Source organism: Octopus sinensis, linkage group LG4 (assembly GCF_006345805.1).
Source record: "Octopus sinensis linkage group LG4, ASM634580v1, whole genome shotgun sequence".
Lineage (NCBI taxonomy): Eukaryota > Metazoa > Mollusca > Cephalopoda > Octopoda > Octopodidae > Octopus > Octopus sinensis.
The window spans coordinates 54,710,957-54,726,098 of NC_043000.1; the positions used below are offsets into that span (position 1 = coordinate 54,710,957).

General features: G+C 32.8%; 1 long non-coding RNA gene across 1 annotated transcript; it reads right to left on the bottom strand.

Annotated features, from left to right (window-relative positions):
- Nucleotides 1-7,023: 7,023 nt before the first annotated feature.
- Nucleotides 7,024-10,566, bottom strand: LOC118762955. The gene is made up of 3 exons (XR_004998707.1): nucleotides 10,446-10,566; nucleotides 9,050-9,059; nucleotides 7,024-7,033 (listed from the first exon to the last, which is right to left on the bottom strand). It is a non-coding gene; the product is annotated as an uncharacterized LOC118762955 (long non-coding RNA).
- Nucleotides 10,567-15,142: the final 4,576 nt, after the last annotated feature.

Below are 15,142 nucleotides of genomic sequence, written 5' to 3' on the forward strand. Positions count from 1 at the left end.
CCTATGTTGTTACTGGCAGGCACAAACTAACGCACAAAAGTTACCTTAACATTGACTCTTCCTGCTGAAACCGACACATCCCAACTAAATCTGGGCTTTCTTACCTCTATTTGACAAAAGATATTCTTCTCCGATATATTATAGCACCATTTGAAGCCTTTATATCTATTGATAAAACAATATATGGGCATACGTATTTTGCTTAACTTCACGTGTGCATTTGTCAGTGTTCTAAGATTTCTAGAAATAATCGTCTCATATTCATCTATTTGCCTATCAACTTACATATCTTTCTAAAATCAATGTATGATTGTTCGTATCTACCTATCTACATATTTGTGTGCTTGGGTGGGGTATGCATTCATGTATGTTTGTGAGAGTGTATGTGTGTGCGTGTAAGTGTGTAACGTAAGTGTATACATGCAATCTTTTGAAGTCTATACATTTCGATTTATGATTATATGCTATTCTGTTAGCATCTCATTATATAAGTTCTAATTTACATTTTATTCATCTTCGTTTAAACTTCCTCTTCCTTTCAAATTCCTTTCTCCTTTTTATTTCCATTTTCAGTTTTTGTTAATCGCAGCTCCTCTTTTGTCCAGCTTACACGCTTAGATGTCTATACTATATTAAAGCTAAGTTACGGTCATTTTCCACTCATTAAGCAAGGGATGCGTAGTTGTCTCCCTGTTTACTTTTCCTCCTTTTTATCTTTTTTCTTTATATCACTGAATTTTCTTTGATCTTCCTTCAATGCTTTCTTTTTCTAAGACTAAGATTTATGATTTCTCATGACTACTCGGCTTCTAAGTATAGTCTCTTCATCTATTTTTACATATTCATTCACACATTTTTTTTTTTTACTTTTTTCATTTATACTTATCTCTCCACTAGACTCAATCGCCTTCACTTATATATCTTCTCGCTCCCAATTTGACACCATTTCTTCGTATCACCCTCACCAAGCCACTATTGCCACTATAAATTCTCCGAGAATTTATGGTGGTAATAGTGTCTTTTGACGTCTATTTTTTATTGCGTGGTGAGGCGCAAGCCAAGCCCTTGTTATGATTATATATATAATTATAAAATGTTTATAAAAATTTACCTATGAGTTTGTATTTCCGCGCTGACAACCTGGTAAAAATCATTTATGATTTTATCCTCTTTTATTATTGTTATTATATATATATATAATGAATCCTACTTTCTGCATATAAACCGTTAACAGGCAACCTACAATGGTTTCTGCTTAGATAACTATTTTAATGTAATACTACTTCAGTTACGTACGTTGGCTTATTTATTTATCCCGGGGATCAGTTATACAAACACTGAATATATTATTCCCTCTTTTGGGTGATTTTGTTTGTATTTAAGACGTCTCAAATCTCTTAGTTTGTTTTTCTTTATTACATCACATCCATAACAGATTTCATCTTGAGCGAAAACAGCAACAAATTCCCTATCTATATTGTACAAATTAAGTATCCTATATAGAAGGTTATTTTACATAAAAGCAACATATATATATATACACATACATACCTTTAGCTATCTTCTCTGTATAAACATACATATGCATACACATCCATATGTATACATATATTTGAATTTGTTTCATTGGAGATGCAAGAATAAATTAATCAATAAAATTCCAACCTAGTCTGATTTTCACGTTTTATTATCTAAAATTTTTACAATTTTACAATAACATACAAATAGAATATTATACATTTATTGTAATAAAACACGTACTTTCATGAGTTACGCAATCGTTAGGTTTATGTAGTGGTGGTGGTGGTGGTATTAGAGTAGTAGAGACGTAGTAGTACTAGTAGTAGTAGTAGCAGCAGTAGTAGTAGTGGCAGTCATGTTCCACAATTGAGAACAGTTGTTGATTGTGGAACACGACTGTCACTACTTCAACTGCTGCTGTTGCTGCTACTTCTACTACTACTACTATATAAACCTGATGATTGCGTAACTCATTAAAGTACAAATTTTATCACAATAAATATACATTGTATCATTATATTGTAAAATTGTAGTAAAAAGATTTAATAAAAATCAGATACGTTAGAATTTCATTAATATATATGTTTATATATTCAATGTATCGTATATGAGTGTGTATATATATATATATATTCACATACATATATATACATGTGTGTTTCGAGTGTGTGTATTCGCTGTCTGTGAAATGATTCTATACATGATAAAAATTGTATTATAATAACAAAATTCTTTCGTGGTCGCATGCCAATGCTGAAATCTGTCACAATACAGGAGATAGAGACATATTTTTCTCAAAACTTTGGTAGCGATCATCGTGATCAACAACGTTCTACCGAGTGTGATTGTACGTGGTGTCTCGCTCCGCTCAAAAGAGAAGACAAAGCTCCCTTAAATCACAGTTTCGAAAAGAGAAAAACGCTTTGGATAGTGTGGATGAGTTACTCTATTCGTAGTGCAATTGTGTTTGGTCGCGCCTGGATTGTCTTTCATTATATATTAACTCAACTGAAACTGGCTTTGGGCGATATATGAATAAGAACAGACAAAAGTAAGAGAGGGAGGAAGAGAGCGTTATTGAAGGACAGAAACAGAATGAGAGAATAAATTACTGTTGTATGTTTTATTTAGGGTACGGAAGCGATATGTGACCATATTTCACTTGAGAATAAATTTCAGTATTAATCTCTAATTATGTTATTGAAGACGCTGAATAATTGGGAAACATACTGAAAACAGCCGAACAATGTACACATCATTGTATCAACATGAATTGTCTGACTGTGAAAGATGCTCGAATCAATACATGATTAGACCACATCTAGTCACAAATGCCGACAATTTGGCTAGTGTAGCATGCAAGATTTGTTCAGTAATGCTATATGCGAAACAAATACCTTAATAATTAGAAGCTGGAAAATGGTGGAACAAACTAGCGGAGAAATTATTTTTCTTTGTCTCCTCTCGCTCTCTCTCCTTCTTTTCCATCTCTCCCTTGGTTCTCTTCTTGCTTCTTCTGTTTTTTTTTCTTCTCTCTTCTTTCTCACTTCTCTATTTCTCTTCCATTTCCTCTCTCACAATCATTTGCCTTATTTCTACACAATTCTAGCAAGTCTGAATTTAGGACGCTGTTATCTTATGAAGCAATGGCTGCTGTGAAATGATATCTACTTATCGACAGAAATGAGAAAACAACTGATACAATAGTATGCTAACAATGTCGCTAATCATGATAACAACATTTGTAGACGCAAGAATAGAAATGATTAATCAAAATAGCACCAATATTAGCCTTAATATCATTACGAAATATACTTCTACTGTAACAATAGTGGTGATAGTGGTTTAGCTCTTGGGGTCGTGGTAGCGGCGCTTGTGAAGGGGGTGCTTTTGTTGGCGATGCTGATAATTTCTAACATTAGCACAAGAATATGATCACTTTTTCAGGTTGGCATAGGGCTAGTAGAATCGATTAAGGCAATCTCGAGTACATGGAAAAGAGCGTATATTTCGGCACACCCTCGCGAGATTTAGTACAACAAATGTCTGGATACAGGTATTTGCTTTATAGTTAAAATTCACGTCAAAATCACGTAGCTGTCTTTCGGTATAAGTAGGTGGCGTGCATTCTGTAAGTGTTTTCAACAATAACGGGAAATAATTTTAGATTTCAAACTTCTGTGGGAAAACAACCTGGCCATATTGATCGTGCCACGAACAAATTTCATTAGACACTCCACTTTTCACTTGGAATATTGTTTTGCGTGTTTCCTTAGGAGTTACTGTTTCCCTGGAACATTCTTTTCAATGTTTCACGCATAAGTAAACGTACTACTTCATATATCAAAATTGATTTATTACAGAAAATATCTGGATTCCCTTATGCAGTAACCATATGTTCGAGATACGATTCGGAATCTATTTTGTAGAAGCCATGTGTTCTTTAAAATAATATAAGCATTGATAGAGTGAATGCATTGCCTCACATATTCTTGTTGTGACGATCCAACCATATCTACATATCAGAGTCTACATTGTCTTACGTATCCTTTCCGCCTTTAGTACAGTATAGTTTTTAGATGTCAGAGGTATCTGTCTACTATTACAAGCAGGTCAGTTTAGAATTCTTCATCAGTATTTGTGAAACAAACTGCATTGTATTGCTTCAATTATAATGATGAAAAATGTGCTATCAAAAATTTGATTAATCACTCAATTAGTAAAACATTTCAGTTGACACAAAACAAAACAATTCATTATAATATAAACATAAAATATTATCTATGCTTTCAAAGGTCATCAGAAAGTGAGTTTCAATTGTTGAACTACCATGTATAGTGGTTCATTTCTCTCAGTAGATGAAGATCCATTGTTATATCAGCAATCATTCTCGACTTTGATATCTCGTATTATTGGCATTGGTGTTGTTTCTGCGTTCAGACTACGTTTGATAGTCCACCTGAAACACTGTATTACTCGTATCAAATTAGCATCTTCCTTAAAAAGCTGTATAAGTTGTCTTAAAACTTAAAATCGTTAAGCTATAGCATATATCCCAAGTATGGTCGGTCTAGTGAGGCATATAGCGTTCAGTATCATTTAGGTGTTGTAGACGGATTCAAGTACCTCAGAAATATTAACACTCAGCATTTGTAGAATTATGGACCATCGAGTTGGTCAATCGATCAACTAGAAATGGTAGGTAAATCTATTTAAAATAGTATCCTATGCTCTTCATAGAAGCAAACGGAGGACACAATGGGTATATATATATATATATATATATATATATATATTATATATATATATATACCCATTGTGTCCTCCGTTTGCTTCTATGAACAGCATAGGATACTATTTTAAATAGATTTACCTACCATTTCTAGTTGATCGATTGACCAACTCGATGGTCCATAATTCTACAAATGCTGAGTGTTAATATTTCTGAGGTACTTGAATCCGTCTACAACACCTAAATGATACTGAACGCTATATGCCTCACTAGACCAACCATACTTGGGATATATGCTATAGCTTAACGATTTTAAGTTTTAAGACAACTTATACAGCTTTTTAAGGAAGATGCTAATTTGATACGAGTAATACAGTGTTTCAGGTGGACTATCAAACGTAGTCTGAACGCAGAAACAACACCAATGCCAATATATATATATATATATATATACATGTATACATTCTCTCAGCAATTTGAATACATAATCGCTATTATAAATGTTATTATATGCAAACAAGAATATTAATAACAAAACATGTTCATTTTTGTTTTACATTTTTGTTTTGTTTGTTTTTGCAAAATATGATACACTGTACAAGTACCAAAAATTATTGAAGCTTACTGTCTCAATTCGCCTCTTTCAATTAGAAACTGCATTCATCAGGTTTTATTTAGTCATCTTGATTTGTACGTTCCGTAGAGCACACATCAACGAATCGTTGGTATTCTGGGCATGTGCGAAGGTCTCCCTCTCAGTGACCCTGGAGATAGAGAAGACCAGGGCAATTAAATGCCCCATGCAATTCTCTCGATCCTGGGCTTCACAAATGACTCCGCCGTCTTGATGTAGGCTGCCGCATTACCTCTAAAAGCTTGGGGGAACAGTGGGTGTCATGACATGGCCTTATTATTCCAAGACTACCAAAGACAATGGAAACTGGAAATGCTTAAGAATGGGAGATCCATGTGGTTTGTTCAGAATCGTTTCTCATTCAGCCTGTTCACTTTTTTGATTTTAGATAAAGTTCTTTTCTTCAGAGAAGAACCATAGCATGTTGAAGTGCTTGGATTTGTTGCATAAGCCGTTCGACCAGATCACCGGGTCATATATTACATGAACTGCATTCTTCCTGTAACCCAAGATTTGTACAGGACATCGAGTACCACACGATCGTTTTTCACAATGTTTGACCTTGGAGAACGTGCTTCTTTTGCTACGAAAGACATTCTCGCTAGAGGCGATGAGCTCACTGCTGGTAACACCAGGTGACATTAAAGAAGGTTGGAATGACTGAGTTATTGCGGTTGGCAACTAAAACGGCAAAAAAGGCAGGGTTTGTTTTAATTCAAAGCTTCTATGTTGGGACAGAAGAAGAGAAAGTATTTTGCTAAAGTTTAGGTTAGTTATGGTTCTTAAAATGTTTGCTTTGTAGGAATTATGCTCAAGATATCGGTTATAACGGTAGGCAAGTTTAATGAGTGGGTGATCATACAGGCTATTCCAAGATCATTTAAATCTCTAATATAAGATAGATTAATAGAATATTTCGGTGGATAAACAATACATGTTAATGTTGAAGAAAATAAAAAGTGTTTGAAGTATGTATCTTGACAAAAGCAGTTAGCAACATAAAATATACCAAGTGTTTATCAGCGTTAGTTATTTGTTTTCGTTAAATTAAACGAAGTGTCCGTATTATTAATTTCACCTTAAGCGTGAATATTGAAAATGTCTCCATCTATACCAAATTCTGATTGGTTTATTCTGCCATTGTGCTAATATCTTGGAAATACGGATGTAATCATATTCCCAGATTGTAATTAAATAAGAAAATTTTATTTCAAAATTGAGATTAATAACTTTTTTGTCTCAGTGACCTATTAAACTCGGGAAGTGTTATATGTCTTTTCAGTTATCTGAGACATAATATCTTTATGTTTTGCACACGTGAAGAACGAAATTGTGTGACGTTTAAAAGAGAATGTTTCAGTCGCGTTTTATTCACCAGTAATGCCTAAAGTTATTTGGGTGTTGTGGGGTTCTGGAATGCATATATTTGCGTGTTGATTCTTCTTTCAAATGCTAAGAAAATTTTCCATTTCAAATTTTCATCAAAAGCATTTACCTAATTATACCGAATTAGAAACAAAAACATTTATTCCATTAGGATAATGTATTTAGCTAATATTGCTGCAGAACTATTGACTAAATCTTTATATAGGCTATTAGCTTTCTGCCTATGCTCTAAACGTGAACATGATTTGAGTGAACATGTGCTTACATACCAAAACATGCATATTTTCATAAAGCTTCCCGTTATATATATATATATATATATATATATATATATATATATATATATATATATATATATATATATATATATATATATATATACGTATTAGGCTGATAAACATATTATTGTAAATGGAGGAAATTAGACGGATTAGAGAAAAATCGATGTGACTCTCGCCCTTATCTCACTTCATTTAACTTTTCTCTCATTTTCTCTCTGTCTGTCTTTCTCACTCTCCCCCCCCCCTCTCTCTCTCTCTCTCTCTCTCTATATATATATATATATATATATATATATATATATAACAGTTCACGTGAAGAGAGAAGCGGAAAATAACATGATAAGTATCTTTATGGTTATTAAAATAAATCATTAATAAAAATTGCACTCATATTAACTGCATTTTCAACATTCTTTCAAGCGTTATGATTATCTATAGTTTGGATTTTTCAGCAATTATATATTGATAGATGCTCCAGTATTTCCGGTTCTTTGTATGTTCTGTTCGAGATATATTTTAGACTATATAATAGAAATAAAGTTATTGATATTTCTGAGGAGTATTTGTGTATTATTCGTAATGACTGAAAAAACTTATTAATTTTGGCACTAATTGAAGAAAAAAAATTAAATCGTATACTGCATGAAGCAGAATTTTTAAGTAATAATTTCACTGGAAGTTTTTATTATATGGTGACTTTCAGAACATATTTTTTGATACGATAGAGATATTTGTTATGTGAAATTTGAATATCTACCAGAATATGAGCTCAGGTAAAATCATCCTGTTATTTTGTTAGTTTTTTTCTTATGAAGCTATTTATTATGTTTGTTTCAATTCACTATTCTCTCTGCCTTATAATTTAGCTGCGTTGTGTGAAGACTATCTAATTTATTAATATTAGCTACATCAAATAATATTTTTACATGAATGCAATTTGCAAATTAATATTCGTAATATGTTAATACAGTGGATCTCCAACAGTTAAATACCAGTCTTCCTACCCACAAACGAATATTAATGTAAAATATTAACGTTCCAAACACCTCTTTTTAATCACAAGTAGAAAATATAGTTGCTGTGTCTACATACGTCTTCCAACAACATGATGTTGAATATGTTCAAAATTTGAAAGCTATTTGAAATTTATTGGAATTTGCCAAAATCGTTTTTTGACTTCACAACATAGTGTGACCTGGCGTCCCAAATGAAAGCAGTGAAGAGCTACCCTGATAGTATAGTTCTTCACTCTTGTTTCTTTATGTTGGTTGAAAATGTCTCACTTTGCAATTTTAAGTTTCCACTATTCCACTATTTATCTATTCATATATAGGGTGGCCAAGTTAGAAATTTGTAGTAAGGTATATGGTAAAATTTGACAGCTGCTCATTTTGCGCCATTATTATGTTTTGACAAACTTTATTTTTTGTTAGAACTACGTTAAGGGTACAAGTGTCTGTGGAGTGCTCAGACACTTGCACGTTAATTTCGCGAGCAGGCTGTTCCGATGATTGGATCAACTAGAACCCTCGTCGCCGTAACCGAGGGAGCGCCACGACGATGTATATATATATACATATATATATATATATAAACATGTTTAGTATTAATAGATACATATATGTGTGTGTATGTATGTGTGCCTGTATATATATATATATATATATATATATATATATATATATATATATATATATATATAATATACATACATTTATATAAATAAGAATAAGATCGTTATTTAAATATTGATCTTACCAGGTACCCATCATAGGAATAAAAACCTACAAATGTAATAATTACTATTAAAATTATAATTTAGGGTATCTAAGATATACATTGAATGTGATTTTAGCCTCAAGTTTTGACTGCTATTTCCAGCGTGGTGGTATCTCTTAGATACCTTAAATTATAATTTTATATATGTATATATATATATATATATATATATATATATATATATATATATATATATATGCGTGTGTGTGTGTATACACACACAGTGCTAGAAAGACTAAATATTATTTCCACCATTTGATTCCCAATTATAAAATTGTTATGATACTTTGTCTAATTATTTTTTGGTAGAATAATGCTCATTTGCTTAGTAACTATTGCTATTATTATTCTATCAGTCATAATCTCTCTTTTTTAAAGAGTCAATCTATTATATATATTTATCATTAATAATTAGTAGGACTTACATAGGTGAGCATATATATATATATATAGAGATATATATATATATATATATATATATATATATATATATATAGATATAGATATAGATAGATAGATAGATAGATAGATAGATAGATAGATAGATAGATAGATAGAAAGAGTGAAGAAGGGAGTTAGGGATTGAGTTATATACATACACACTAATACACACAAAAGTCTGGTGCTGTGACAACACATGGGAATGACGTTTCCTTACTTTTTCATATATACCCAAATTTAAAATGATTAAATATAACAACATCATTCATTCGGCATGTGTTGAAATATGCCAACAGAATTTAATTCGACAGTAATATATGTTACTTCACACATAATCCACGTGTTAATTCTATTTACTGAAAAGCATATTTTGCTTGGAAGCAGTATCTCCATGTAGACACAACTGTCAGTAATCATAGTGTGTCTATTTCTCTTAGTCAGTATGTTTACATTAGCCTTCTTTCGAACACTAGATAATGCAACATACATCTGACCATGTGAGAGGAATTGTGTCGGTCCCTGTGCCTTGTTTCACGTCAAGGCAAAATCTGGCTTGACAGGAAATTCCATTTCTAGAGATATACGTAGTATTCTTGGGATTAGCAGAGTTGATCATACATAAGCACTAGAAGCAACCTCAGCCTCAATAACATGAACATGTAAACTGACAATGATGCAGTGTGTGCCATTGCAATATCCATCAGTAGCATCTAAATTTCTCAGAAGCATTATGCATCGTTTTTCTTCAGTTTGAGAATTTGTGGTGGAAACTCTGATGGTGTAACTTTGTTGATGGACTCGATTGTGTACAGAGTTTCCTTATCAACTGTATCTGTGCTTCCGTATATTTTTCGCACGCCAGGGATCCTATCAACAGAAAACCATTCACAAATTGTGCTGCTTCATTTGTTGCAGTAACGATGGTTCTATTTGCCAAGCCACACAGGGTTTGTGAAGTTAGTTTTGAGGTCAAGGCAAGTGTCATTGTGTAGTTTGATTTTGAATTCACCTAAGCTTTGTTCAACAGAAATGTTATCATTTACTACATCAAAGAGGTAATTAGCAAACTCTCTATAAGAAGTCTTAGATTGGTTGTCAACTCTACTACTTCCACATGATTGCAAAGAAAAGATCTCTTTAGTGCTGCATCAACAATTTTGCGATCTAACACAGTTATTTTGAAGTAGAATATTCTCCTCTCGAGATACACTAACCAGTCAGTCATGTGTAGCAGAAACAGAATCATGTCTACGTCTCCGTGCATATTCAGGCATCTATTTCAGTCGCTTTGCCCAAGTTTCATCTGATTGAGTTGCCCATCTTTCTCTCTCCCGTTGTTCCTTTGCTGCTAAATTTTCTTTTTCAATCGCGTATTATATATTATAAAAGCTGTTTAGTGTGCTAGAAATAGTTATTATTCTAAGGCTTATAGCGTTCCAGCAAAATCATCTCTTCATACAAAAAATAAAAATTATACCAGTATTTTAAGGAATATTCAACTTGTCAAAAGTATTCATTTAGTAAACTCCGGATACTGATAAAATTCCTGAAATTGTGCCTCGTATCAAAGTTACACAGCTATTTTGTATAAGATGAAATGAAAAAATCGTATAAGTGAAAGCTCGTTAGCGTGCTAGAAATAGCAGCGATAACAATTATTATTTTAAGGCTTATAGCGTTCCAAGTAGTCATACCAATAAAAACATTTATTTATTTTTTAAAATCTTACCGGTATATCAAACAATTTTCGTTTTATCAAATCTATTCATTTAACAAAGTCCGGAAACTGACAATAGTCTGGAAATTGTGTCTCGTATCTAAGTTATACAGCTTATTTTATGTAATAACATGCATTCATTCAACACAAAATCACTTAACAATTATACCGGTATATTAAAAAAAATTCCTTTTATCAAAAATATTATTTTAAGAAACTCCGGAATCTGTATCAAAGTTATATAGCTATATTAGATTATCATTAATGAAAATAGAGGCGAGTGAGAATGAGAGACTTGCAAATAAAAGCGTAAAATGTTGCCTGCAACGAATTAATGGTGTTTATTATTAAACATTATAATTTACTCAGCAGTGAATGCAATGAATATTTAAATTCATGAAGCGTCGGACGCAGTAAATGCAATAGATATTTAAATTTGCGAGAATGTGGAGTTTAAAAATTCAATAAACTTCAGAAATCGAAAATATAGGTAATTTGTAAGAACATGAATTTATTAAAATATTTACAGATAGTCAAGCTTTTAATATTGCTTTCTTTTAGTACTTTTAGAAATTGTTACATACCTAATTAATAAGCAGTTTTCTCCATTACAGTATATATGCTTATGTCAAAACATATCGGCAGAATCTAGGTAGTACGTTTTTACTGCTTTATAAATGCACATTATTTTAGCATAAATGTATTCCATCTTATAGCTCTATTTTAGGTATTCCATTATTGATAGTTGAGCTTCATTCATATTGCATGTCTTACCAGCATTCTTACCAGATGCATGCTATATGTATACGGATATACACTATAGAAAACATGCAATCTTGCAGATAGCATTTTCGTACTAGTGTATACTGTTATGTTCTAGTTTAATATGCTGTATGAAATTATAAAACAAATTTTGAGAATGCACAAGTCTCTGCATTCTGTAACGTTATATATTCTTATTTTTCATTTGTTTCAGTCATTTGACTGCGGTCATGCTGGAGCAACGCCTTTATTCGAACAAATCGACCCCAGAACTTATTCTTCGTAAGCCTAGTACGTATTCTATCAATCCCTTTTACTGAACCGCTAAGTTACGAGAACGTCAACATTCCAGCATCGGTTGTCAAGCGATGGTGGAAGGGGGAACAAACACAAACACACAAACATACACACTCATACACACACACAAATACATATATCTATATATATATACATATATCTATATATATATATATATATATATATATATATGTGTGTGTATACGATCCGCTTCTTCAGTTTCCGCCTACTAAATCCACTCACAAGGCTTTGGTCAGTCGGAGGCTATAGTAGAAGACATATGCTAAAGGTGCCAAGCATTGGGACTGAACCTGGAACCATGTGGTTGGTAAGCAGGCTACTTACCACATAGCCACTATATATATATATGCATATATACATATATATATATGTTGTATTTTGTCTCACGGTCTCTTTCAATCTTTCTTTTCCATAAATAAAGACGAGAAACAAAGAAACCGATTAATTTTACCTCTTACATGATTCAGGTGGACTAGTTTAAAAACAAAAGGAAGAATCAGTAATACCTTGAATTAATCTGTGCTGATGAAGCTTAATAAAGCCGAAATGGAACCCTTCACAGACATGTTGGTAGTAATAACAATCGTGTAATAAAATATATATGCCCTTTTACGTCCTTTGTTTCCACCGTGAGAAAAGAAAGAAAAATTCTCCAACTTAAAATCTAGAAAGAGAAAAGAAAAAAAATGAAGTGATATTCTCCTCTGAAGATCGTAGACTCTCCTTTCTTCCCTCTTTCCCTCTTTCTCTCCCACAGCCATAATAGAACATCGAGCAAGCAACAAGCACAGAAAAACACACATGCACACCCACACACACATATATTTATATGTGTGTGTGTATATATGTGTGTGTGTGTGTGCGGTTTCCGTCCAAATACTTATGTTAATTTCATTTCCAATTTATTTCATATGTATCTTTCAAGAATATCCTTGAAAATTTTGCATAATGTATTTCAGGAACTGACTTTCCAAAGCAACCTTCTCTCATTCAATTTGCCATGCCATTTATGTTAAGAGTCTATTTTAGCATTTAACAATTCCCAGGTAGTTGTTAATTTATAACCTTCCCTTTTACAGCGTATTGTAGACCACTTTTTCTTATTTCTCATGAAATTTTTTATGTCATCTCCACTGAGCAAATTAACGACAAAGTCTTTCACACATTTGACTTTTTCGGGGAACTTTTCTTGTTTTCGGTACATCTATGGAAACTAAATTAACATTGTAGTTTCAACTTTTTCTCTCCATCACTTCAATTCTGATTTAGTCGTTTCGTCACATTTTGCAACTGACTTCTCTTTTTCCCTAGTTTCAATCCGGTCAGTATTTCCACAAGTAGACGAGCGATATACTACTGGTGCTTCTTAGAGTTTCCTTGTACATAGTTTACTGCTGTCATTGTTATTACTGCTGAATTGTCACCTTCTCCCTCATCCAAATTGTTACACCCAGATAAGTCCAAGAGAATGAGATTCTGTTTTTTTTTCTTTTCTTGTCTTCTGGAAACAAATATCAGTGAGTTTCTGTTTTTCAATTGCTTAAGATTTCCGACCTCAGGCTGTCTTCTTCTACAGTACCGCTCTAGAAGCTTCATCACGTTTGGCTTATTTCAAGTTTTGGGCTTTATCATTTCAGGACATATATGTATAAGAGTAAAATATTTTCTTTGAATTGGATTTGTACAGTGTACAAAAACAATATATATACTTTACAGCCAGAGGAAAAGAATTCGCTTTTGCCAGACCAGAGTGAGAATCAAAGAGGAGACGAGAAGAGCAGGTATGGGAAGGTAGCATGGCATGGAGACAAAGTGCAAGAGACTTGCGACCATCCTGATGGAGTGAACACCATGAAGAGAAAGATCGAGAGGAAGTCCAAGAAAAACGCGATGCTGTGCCTTCATAGAAAACGTGTAACCGACAAAGATAAGATGTGTCAGATGAACATACGAGGAGTTGCTGAAAAGATCTTGGCTTTAAGGGTAACGTGAAAACCTTGGTTAAAAGGACTACTCAAATTAGATTGTTAATATGAGAGGCAATATGCTGAATAAAAACATAATTAACTGATACACCTGTATCTTCTTTTACCTAAATCCAGGTATACTTCAGCACTCCCTCGAACATAGTTATATAAAAAATGATAGGATAAGAAGGAAAGCTCTGGAAAATATTAATACCTATTATATATTTAGAGAAAATTTATGAATAAGTAAATGTGAAAAGATATTAATTCATAGTAATTAAAAACAATAAAGCACAAGTCAAAAATATACGAAACACACATACAAAGAGTAAGCGATCATTTTCGTTGGATTTTCCTATCTTACAAGCCTGACTGACTTCCTCTGATAGTACTTCGGTACACAAAATGGCGTTCGAATCGTTTATATTAAAAGTGACACAATATATCACGAATTCCCTAATTATTCCTATTTAATTTGGTAAATGTCCCCTGTGGGAGTTTCCACTAATGATTTAACTGAAATATGCTTTGTAAGCAAGCGCTATATTATCTTCAGCAAATTGGATATTGTCCTCTTCCTATTCAAGCTTTTCAATAGTGCTTCATGGATAATTGTACTAATGTGACCTCATATAATCCTCTTCATGTGTCATAAATGTCTTCGGTTCGCCCACGAATTTTCTTTGGCATCCTTTTTCTGCTTGTCGATTTTTGCGAGAGCCAATACCTTGACGCTATCGACGTATGACCGTGCTTGCTTCTACTGACGGGAAGCCAGTCAAACAACTGGCTTCTGTAATAGCTGCTGAAGCAATATATTTTGTTATCTTCAGTTCCCAAGAAGTAGTAGAATCCGTATCCGGCTTTGTTGCAATCTTTGTCTTTGCCCAGTATTTTCATCTTATTTCTACAAACTGACTTTCTACTCATACTGCTTTCAGTTTTGTCTGCCCCTCCATTAGATTTTAACGTAAAAGAAACTCTTTCATATTTTATCTAATAATGCCTTACTATTTTTAAAGCAATTTTATAATTACTTTTCCAAAGATTTATAAAACATATACGTACCAACATTATCAGCAACATCAAATGAGCAAAAAGAGA